At 39.4% G+C, this 9,457-nt stretch overlaps 1 pseudogene; it reads left to right on the top strand.

Moving 5' to 3' along the window:
* Window positions 1-999: 999 nt before the first annotated feature.
* On the top strand, window positions 1,000-2,634 carry LOC101654679 (annotated as a pseudogene).
* The last annotated feature ends 6,823 nt before the right edge of the window (window positions 2,635-9,457 follow it).

Below are 9,457 nucleotides of genomic sequence, written 5' to 3'. Positions count from 1 at the left end.
TGAAGTGGGGTGTGGGATGGGGGAGGGTATTTAGGGGAGCAAACAATGAATGCAGGAGGAGAGAGGGAGCATTAGAGCTGATTGTGATTTTATATATATATATATATATCTTTTAAAAATCCATTTAACTATGGAAGTATGTGATTATTTCAAGAAAAGTACTTAAAAGGTAAACTTGACCAATGGATACCATGGACAAGGGAGGAAGAGTTTTTGCTCCAGGGACATTAAATTTATGGTAATGGTGGTGGAATCATTTGGAAAAAGATACCAATAATGGTTGTAAAACAGGAAGTGTATAATCAGCGGCACTGAATTATACTTGTAGAAGTTGTTGAATTGGAGAATGTTTTGTTGTGTATTTTTTGCCACAGTTAAAAAAATAATACACACATGAAAAGAATAAGAACCACATGAGCATATCAATAAATGAAAAAAATGAATTTGACAAATATCCAAACATAGTTATGATAAAAAATATGCAACAAAATAGTAGTACAGTATAAAGGGAATTACTCAACACAATAAAGACCATATATGAAAAACCAATGCCTATCATCTTGCTGAGGAAAAACCAAAAGCATTTTCCCTGAGAACAGGAACCAGAAAAGAATGCCACCTATCACCACTTTTATTCCACATTGTGCTGGAAGTCTTATCCAGAATCAATAGACAAAAATAAATATAAGTAATACAAATGGGCAAAGAAGTGTAATGCTCACTATTTGCATATGATGATTTTTTATGTAGAAAATCCCTAAGAATAGACAAAGTTTGTTGGAACCAGTGAAAGATTCAGGCAATGTGACTCGATATAAGCAGAAATCAACCTTATTACTGCATACCAGGAAAGAGAACTCTGAAAGCCATTAATAAAATAATACCATTTACAGAAGATTAAATAATTATGAAAAAATGTAACAGAGAAACAAAAGACCTGTATGCAAAAAAAACTACAGAACATTATTATAAGAAACCATTCCTCATTGCTTGAGGAAAATGATTGAAGTCTATCAGCCTGGAAAGTTCTTCACTGGTGAGCTCAGTACAAAAATAAACAAGAACGCCCTTATGGCAGTATTTGGCAAATATGGCCACATCGTGGAAGTTCTCCTGATGAAAGACACAGAAACACAAACCCAGGGGGTTTACCCTTGTCCTCTTTGCATGAAGCTTGAGATCTGAACGCGAAATTCTTAGATTGAAAAGCCATCAAAGGAGTAAAAACTACCCGGCCAACATTTGAAAGTACATACACATGGACTCCAACCACTTCCAAGAAACAGAGGCCCCTGAGAAAGTTCTTCTAGGTGGAAAGGAGGCAGTGGAGGAACCAGAAGACCCCCTTCACATGGGAGGCATATGGATGAAAGTGGCTATGCCATCATTCTTAGCATAAGTTCTTCCAGAGAACCACTTCTAGTAAAAAGAGGAACTCTACCACAAAGTGGAGGATCACTTCCTAAAAGATCAGCTCCTTCAGGACTAGTGTGCAGCTACCGTGGAATGGGAGGGGGAGCCCTTATATCATGTGGAAGAGACAGTTATGGAGGTCCATAATGAAAGGGCCCTTGTATTCCCATGGAGATGTTTATTTGTAGTCAAGAGATGATGGATATTCTACTAAAGAGAGTTATTCAAGCAGAGATTACCCAAGTTCTCATGATATAAGAGATTATACATATTGTAATTATGATCATTTTAATTCATGTGATGACTATCCATCCAGATACTATCATGATTGAGATGACTATGGTCATAATCATGACTATTCAGACCATCCAAGTGGAGGCTCCTAGAGCTATTCCTATGAGAGCTATAGTAACTCAGGAAGTGCTCCAACTCCATGAGGGTCCTCTGCCATCTTTTGGCAGAAGGAGTGAGTTAGTTAATTGTGCCAGCCTGGCCGAAAATCACATGTGGTGCTGGTTGAAAGGCGGAGGGATAAATGGGTGGTGAAGCCTCGCCTTTCTAGTTCTCGGGTCTCTTGTTTTGTGATGGTTGCATCGGGTGCAGCTGCCTTAGCAGTTCCCTGCTTCAGCTTGCAAGACTGACTTCCTACAAGACATCCCCAAGGAGAAGCTGCATGGATCTATCCCGATGCAGCCCTGGGTGCTGGAGCAGCCGTGTGGAGACCCCTGCCAGTGCTGAGTTGCTCACACGTTCACTGACTCAGCTTTCCTCCTGCAGTCGGCATTATTGCCTCTGTTTTGTGAGGTGAAGGACTTTGTGGACTGGTGTTGGGTATGGGTTAATGTTGGACTTGTGGGCTTGGGCAGCATTGGGTTGGGATGTTTTCGTGATGCACCTTTTCTTTACATAAAACTCTCTCTTATATATGAGTTGCTGTGGATTTGTTTCTCCAAAGTACCTAGACTAATACAAGGAGTTACTATGATGATTAAAGCAGCTCACAGATGGGTACAGTGGAAGCCGAGACAGTTACTCAAACAGTAGAGGTGATCTCTACTCGACTGGTCATTATCAGGTTGACAGACAAGAAAGAGGGTTTCCCCCTTCTATGGAGAGGGGCATCTTCCTCCATGTTCAAGCCGTGGGGCACCAAGAAGTGGTTCTGGAGGTGGCCTTGGAGAAATGGGATCTGATAGAGGAGGAGACAAAAGCAGGTACTAAAAGCAAATAAAACTTTGGACAAAAATCTCTGTTCAAAGAAACAACTAAAAAAATTAGAAACTATTCTGTCATAACTACCCAAGGACTATTAAGGAAAAAGAATGTGTTATTTTAATTACATTTTTTTCAATAATAATGTGTAAGGCTTCACTTGTGTTCTAGTGTTGTAATTCTCTCAAATGTCCCTGAAGGCCACTTTCTATTTGTTCTTCCCAGTAAATGAGTCAAGCAATACTAAGATCTTGCACAAACATCAAGCCATTTAAATATAATTCTGCCTATATAAAATAGCTCTACATTAGAAAAGTGGTTGGGTTTGCTACTACTGTTTAAGATTTCAGGGTGACTTCAAACTGAAATATCAAAATGTTCTCAGGGTGAAAAATCTGAGTCAGATGATTACATATGGAAAGTGCTATCCACTCAGTTTAACCAAACCAAAACGGTAAGGTTGTCCAATATATTGCCTTTCTGATGTTTCCTGGGGAAGCTGAAAGAGATTCCACCTTTCTCTTCCCCTATTAAGGCCATTTAAAGTGTGTGCTACAGGGGAGCAGGACACTAACCCACCAAGGGGGAAGAGTATTGTTTATGTCTCCACAGAATTGGGAGAGTGCATGCAGACCAGCACCATGGTGCACCAAAACTTGAAGGCAATGTAACCACGTGGAGAAATGCATGAAAAGATTGGGCTACAAAGCCAGCCTCAATCAGAACCAAACTGACCCCTTCCCTAGACATATGTGCTACAAAAGAGAGATGGACTGGTATGCCACACCTACACAGATGCAAATGAAGAAAAACAAAGAGGGAAAGGAACGGTCTAGACCCTATATCGGCACCCCAAGTCTGGAGGACGATGTCCCCGTGTGGAGCTGCTAAGGCACAGAGAGGACTGTGTGGCCAAAAACAGCTCAAGACATGTTGTCCCCGCACTGGAGCACAGCACAACAAAGGCCAATACTAGGGACACACGGCGGGAGTTAGTACAGTCTGAATCCCCCTGCAGTGGGGCAAACCAAGAGAGGATCATAACAGAAAAGCAACAGGAACAAAGAAAAGACACAATGCCCATGAAGAGTCCCAAAAACAGACCAGTCTAGGAGGGACAGCTCCTGGAATTCCCCCAGGACCAGTGGGGAGACAGTCATAAAGGTCAGCCTACAGAGTTGGAATTACGTATGTCTTGTTTTATTTTTATTTTTTCAAACTTTGATTTCTTTTTGTTTGGTCTGTTATTGTTGGGTTGCCAACTTAAATAAGACAGGCATGGAAAGCAAGCTCGAGGAGAAAGCAAGGGGCCAAAGGTCCTGGAGGGACTGGAGGGAGAAAGAGGTGGGTGAAGGTAGCAGAAAGCAAACAACACCATAGACAGGTAAGAACTAGGGAATTAAAATAAAACACAACAAGGACATAGAGATCCTCAGAGTTTTGGAGTGAGCAAGCAAACTAGCTGAGAGGAATTACTAAGAGATGGAAGTAGGGCAAGCATGATGGTGGGGCAGAAGGAAGGTGAAAGGAAACAGAGGAACAATCCAGGAAGCAAAGATACAGATAGAGGTATAAGCATATGTGTGTATATATGTTAATACATTAATTCATAAAAATAGAGGTATTGGCCTATGACAATGCACTGAGGCTGTGGACAGACTTTGGGCCTCTGTTCATGCACTCCCTTAATGCTAGATCACTTTGCATTAAAAACAACCTGCCATTCTGTGATGCTCACCCTCCTGGCACAACTGCTGAAGTCAAAATGGGGGCATAAGCAAATGTGGTAAAGAAAGCAGATGGTGCCCGGCTATCAAAAGATATAGCATCTGGGGGTCTTAAAGGCTTGAAGTTAAATAAGTGGCCATCTAGCAAAGAAGCAACAAGCCCACATGGAAGAAGCACACGAGTCTGTGTGATCATGGGGTGTCGAGACTGGGTAACAAGCATCATAAGATCACAAAACAGACAAACAAAAAATACCATATTGTTGAGAATGAGGGGGATAAGAGCTGAGACTCAAAGCCCATTTATAGACAATGGGACATCCCCTCACAGAGGAGTAACAGGGAAGCGATGAGACAACCAGGGTGCAGTAAAGCACCAATGAAACACACAATACTCCTCTGGTTCCTTGTGGCTTTCTCACCCCACCCCACCCCCTCTATCATGACCCTAGTACTGCATTTCACTGCGGGCTAGACTGGAGCATGCGCACAGGTAGATAAGACATAAGAGTTCATGACACATGGAATCCAGGAACAGGAATAAGAGTAGTAAGGGGGAAGGGGGAAGGTGTGGAGGAAGGGGGAACTGATCTTGATGATCAACACATAACCGCGCACGCGTGCACACATGCACACACACACACACACACACACACCCAGGGGGACGAACAACAGAAACAGTGGGGGAAGGGAGATGATGGTTGGTGCAAAGTATGAAAATAATAATTTATAATTTATCAAGGGGCCACAAGGGTGGGTGGGGGAGCAAGGGCCCAATAGAAAATAAATGTCTAGAAAATAATGATGGCAACATATGTACAAATGTGCTTGATACAATTCGCATATGGATTATTATAAGAGCTGTAAGAGCCCTTAATAAAATGTTAAATAAAATATATGACAAGAAAAAGAAATAAAAAATAATAAAGATCCAAAGAAGAATAAAAATGTGTGTGCTAAACTATTACAGAATATTAAATTAAAAGTTTTGCCAAAAAGTAAAAAAGAGAGATACCTATACAAATGAAAGAACACCTAATTCATATTCAAGCACAAGAAGAATTAACAGTGTTAAAATGCCAGTACTATCAAAAGCAATCTATAAATAAAATGCAATTCTTAAGAAAATCCAAGCTTCATTCTTTAAAGAGATGGAAAAGGTAATTATTGTTGTTGTTGTTGTTATTAGGTGCCATTGAGTCGGTTCTGACCCATGGTGGCCCTATGCATATTATGAAACACTTCCCAGTCTGCCATCCTCACAATTGTTTTTATGTCTAAATTCATTGTTGCAGCCACTGTGTCAATTCATCTCTTTAAGGGCCTTCCTCCTTTTTGCTGCTCCTCTACTTTACTAAGCATGATGTCCTTCTCCAGGGACTGGGCTATCGTGAGTTTCTGAGACAAAATCTTGCCAGTTTTGCCTCTAAGAAGCTGATTGTGGCCATACTTCTTCCAAGACAGATTTGTTTATCCTTTTGGTAGTCAATGATTTTTCGATATATTTCTCCAGCACCATAATTCAAACACATCAATTCTTTGGTTTTCTTTATTCAATGTCCAATTTTCATGTGCATATGACGCACCTGAAAACACTGTGGAATGGATCAGTTCAACCTAAAGCTCAAAGTAACATCCCTGCTTTTCAGCACTCTAAAGAGGCCTTGTACAGCAGATTTACCCAATGCAATGTTCTATTGTTCTCTTGACTGCTACTTCCATGAGCTTTATTGTGGCTCTAAACAAGACAAAATTCCTCACAAGTTCAATCTTTTCTCCATTCATCATGATGTTACCTTGAAGTTGCAAAGATTTTGGTCTTCCTTATATTAAGGCATAATCCATACTTAAGTCTGTAATCCTTGATCTTCATCAGCAAGTTCTCCTCACTTTCAGGAAGCACAATTGTGTTATTTTCATATTTCAGGTTATTAATAAGGCTTTCTCCAATCCTGATGCTACATTCTTTTTCATATAACCCAGCTTCTCTGATTATTTGCATTGACACAGGTTGAAAAAATATGATGAAAGAATGCAGTCCTGTTACACACTTTCTAATTTTAAACCATACAGTATTCCCTTGTTGTTTATTTTAAAAGTTTTATTGGCACATCATCCACATATCATACAATTCAATAGTGCAACCATATCAAGGAGAATTTTATAATCTTTATCATAATAAATTTTTGAACATTTTCTTTCCCCCCAACTCATTGTTATTAATGGAATTTTTTTCAATTTAGCAAAAATATACAAAACAAAACATTCTCCAGTTCCACAATTTCTACATGTATAATTCAGTGCCTTTGATTATACTCTTTGTGGTTGTTCCACTATTGTTTCTATCCTCTCCAAATTATTCCACCATTAAAATGAACTCAATGACCCCTAAGCACCAACTCTTCCTCCTTCACATGGTAACCACAGGTCAAGTTTGGTTTTTTTATTTCTTTCTTTTGGCGGTTTCTTGATATAATATTCACATGTAATAGACTCCCATAGTTAAATTGCTTTTTAAGAGAGTTGTATATAAATCACCACAATCAGCTCTAATGCTGATGGCTCAATCGAGGGAGCTGATGTCGCAGCAACTGGCCATCTCTCCACCTGAGATAAAACAGATACTTTGCCTCAGGTTCCCTAGCAAGGCTTCAGAAGCATCAGTCTGCAAACTTATCAGTTATTTCATGTTCCCAGCTTTGTCCTCCCCTCCTGTCTGTGAACAGCTTGGCTGGTGTGTTAATGCTTTTTTGTATACCCCCAAGTAATAGAAAAACGGTTCCTTTGTGTAAACCTGTCACATGTTGTAGGCTGTGTGTAGGAAGTGTTTTTTAAACCTGCTTTGAATAAAGCTCCGGGCCCTGGAGTATCTATGCTTCAGGGATCCCCACATCTCAACTTTGGCTATCCCTTCGTATCTCTTATCTATGTTTTTTTTATTGAAAATCACACCCTTTTGAATCCATTTGTATTGTGAGATGAGAGCTGGACTCAATATTATCTGACAAGAGAAAGGTTTAGCTAGTCTGTCTCAAAAGTTTCCAGACTTCTGAAATAGACTATTGACACAATGCAAGCCTTAGTAAAATATAAAATATTTTCTAATTGTGGTAAAAATATATATAATAAAACATCCAATTCAACAACTTCTACATGTATAATTCAGTGTCATTGATTATACTCTTTATGTTATACAACCATATTAATATCCCTTTTCAAATTATTCCACCACCATTGACATAAACTCATAAGAAACAACACTTCCTCCTTCCCTCGTGGTAACCATTGGTCAAGTTTGGTGTGTGTATGTGTGCGCGTGTGTGTATGTGTGTGTGTGTGTGTGTCAGTAGTTTTCTTAATGTAGTATTCATATATCATATACTTCCATGGTTAAATCGCTTTGAAAAATAATTGTATACACATCTTTACCATAATTCTAGTGCTCCCTCTGCCCACCTACATTCATAGTTTGCTCCCCATATTCACTCACCCTCCCCACCTCCACCCCATCCACATCCTTGATAAACCATTGTCTCTACACATGCATCCCAGCTGTGCTTCACAAACCGGTAAACCCAACAGAAACAATAAAATAAACAAAAATGAAATGGTAACAATAAATAATAACGATATAAAGATAAAAATAAATACAAAGAGTAAGAAAGAAATGCCCACCATAATATGTAAAATGCCAGAGAAGAAATTTCTGTCATGGAGCATGACAGAAATACTTGTGTCCAAAGCAAATTCAAGCTGGATCAACAAAGAGGTCAACTGACCAGGTATTATATTATACCATTGTTCAATCCAACATGATCAAGTTTACAATCATCTCTGTCTAATAGTAAAGCTCTTTGAGTATCTACCAGAGGCTTAATCTGACTAGATAGTCTGCAGATGGATTTTGGCTCCCACTGTCCTCCATAGCTTTCTGCAAATTGGGTGTTCACAATGTAAGCTCTGATATTGTTCTCTTCATCATATTTGTATGCTGTTATTGTCATCTTTGGATCACACAGGCTGGTGTGATGCTTCAATGTGGACTTAGTTGATGCCTCACTTAAATGGTTGCATGTTTGAATACAAACCTTTAAGACCTCAGACACTATTCTAATTGATAGCTGGACATTATATGCTTCATTCACTATACATTGTTTTAGCATCCTTATGTTCGGTTATCATTTTATGAAGGCGAGTATTGAGCAGGGCCATTTTATGGGAGCTATCTGTTCTGTATTTGGGGCTAGAGTTAACTGGAAGTCGAGAATCCACCTGCTTGTCCACAGGTTATGAATGGTCTATTTTGTCAGTCTTATGACAAAAACAAAACCCCACAAGAACAAGAATAACAACAACAACAACAAAAACCAAGCAAAATGCTAAAAAAAAAACCACAAAAAAACAAATAGCCAGAGAAACAAAAAAGGAAGCAATGTCAAGTATCCCCCAGGGGTATAAGGCAATTGTATTGATAACATCAATACTTTTTCCAATGACAAAAAATGTAATATACTATTGCTATGAGGAGTTTATATGAGCATAGTAAAACTGTGCACTGCAATCCGTGAGTTGTTGTTTTATACAAATCGATTACTTTTTTTTTTAATTTACCACCAAAGCTTTATTTATTTTTCTTTTTTTTAAATCATTTTATTAGCAGCTCATACAAGTCATCACATTCCATACATAAATCAATTGTGCAAAGCACATTTGTGCATTCATTGCCCTCATCATTCTCAAAATACTTGCTCTCCATTCAAGCCCCCGGTATCAGCTCCTCATATTTCCCCCTCCCTCATGAGCCCTCCATAATTTATACATTATTATTTTAACATATCTTACTCTGTCCGACATCTCCCTTACCCACTTTTCCATTGACCATCCCCCAGGGAGGAGGTTATATGTAGATCCTTGTAATCGGTTCCCCTTCTCTACCCCGCCCTCCCTCTAACCTCCCGGTATCACCACTCTCAGCACAAGTCCTGAAGGGATCATCCGCCTTGGATTCCCTGTGTTTCCAGTTCCTACCTGTACCAGTGTACATCTTCTGGTCTTGCCAGATTTCTAAGGTATAATTGGAATCATGATAGTAGGGTGGGGAGGAA

The sequence above is a fragment of the Echinops telfairi genome, unplaced genomic scaffold, assembly GCF_000313985.2.
Source record: "Echinops telfairi isolate 266 unplaced genomic scaffold, ASM31398v2 ScPeMD7_7423;HRSCAF=8461, whole genome shotgun sequence".
Classification (NCBI taxonomy): domain Eukaryota; kingdom Metazoa; phylum Chordata; class Mammalia; order Afrosoricida; family Tenrecidae; genus Echinops; species Echinops telfairi.
This window is presented reverse-complemented; position numbering and strand designations above follow the sequence as displayed.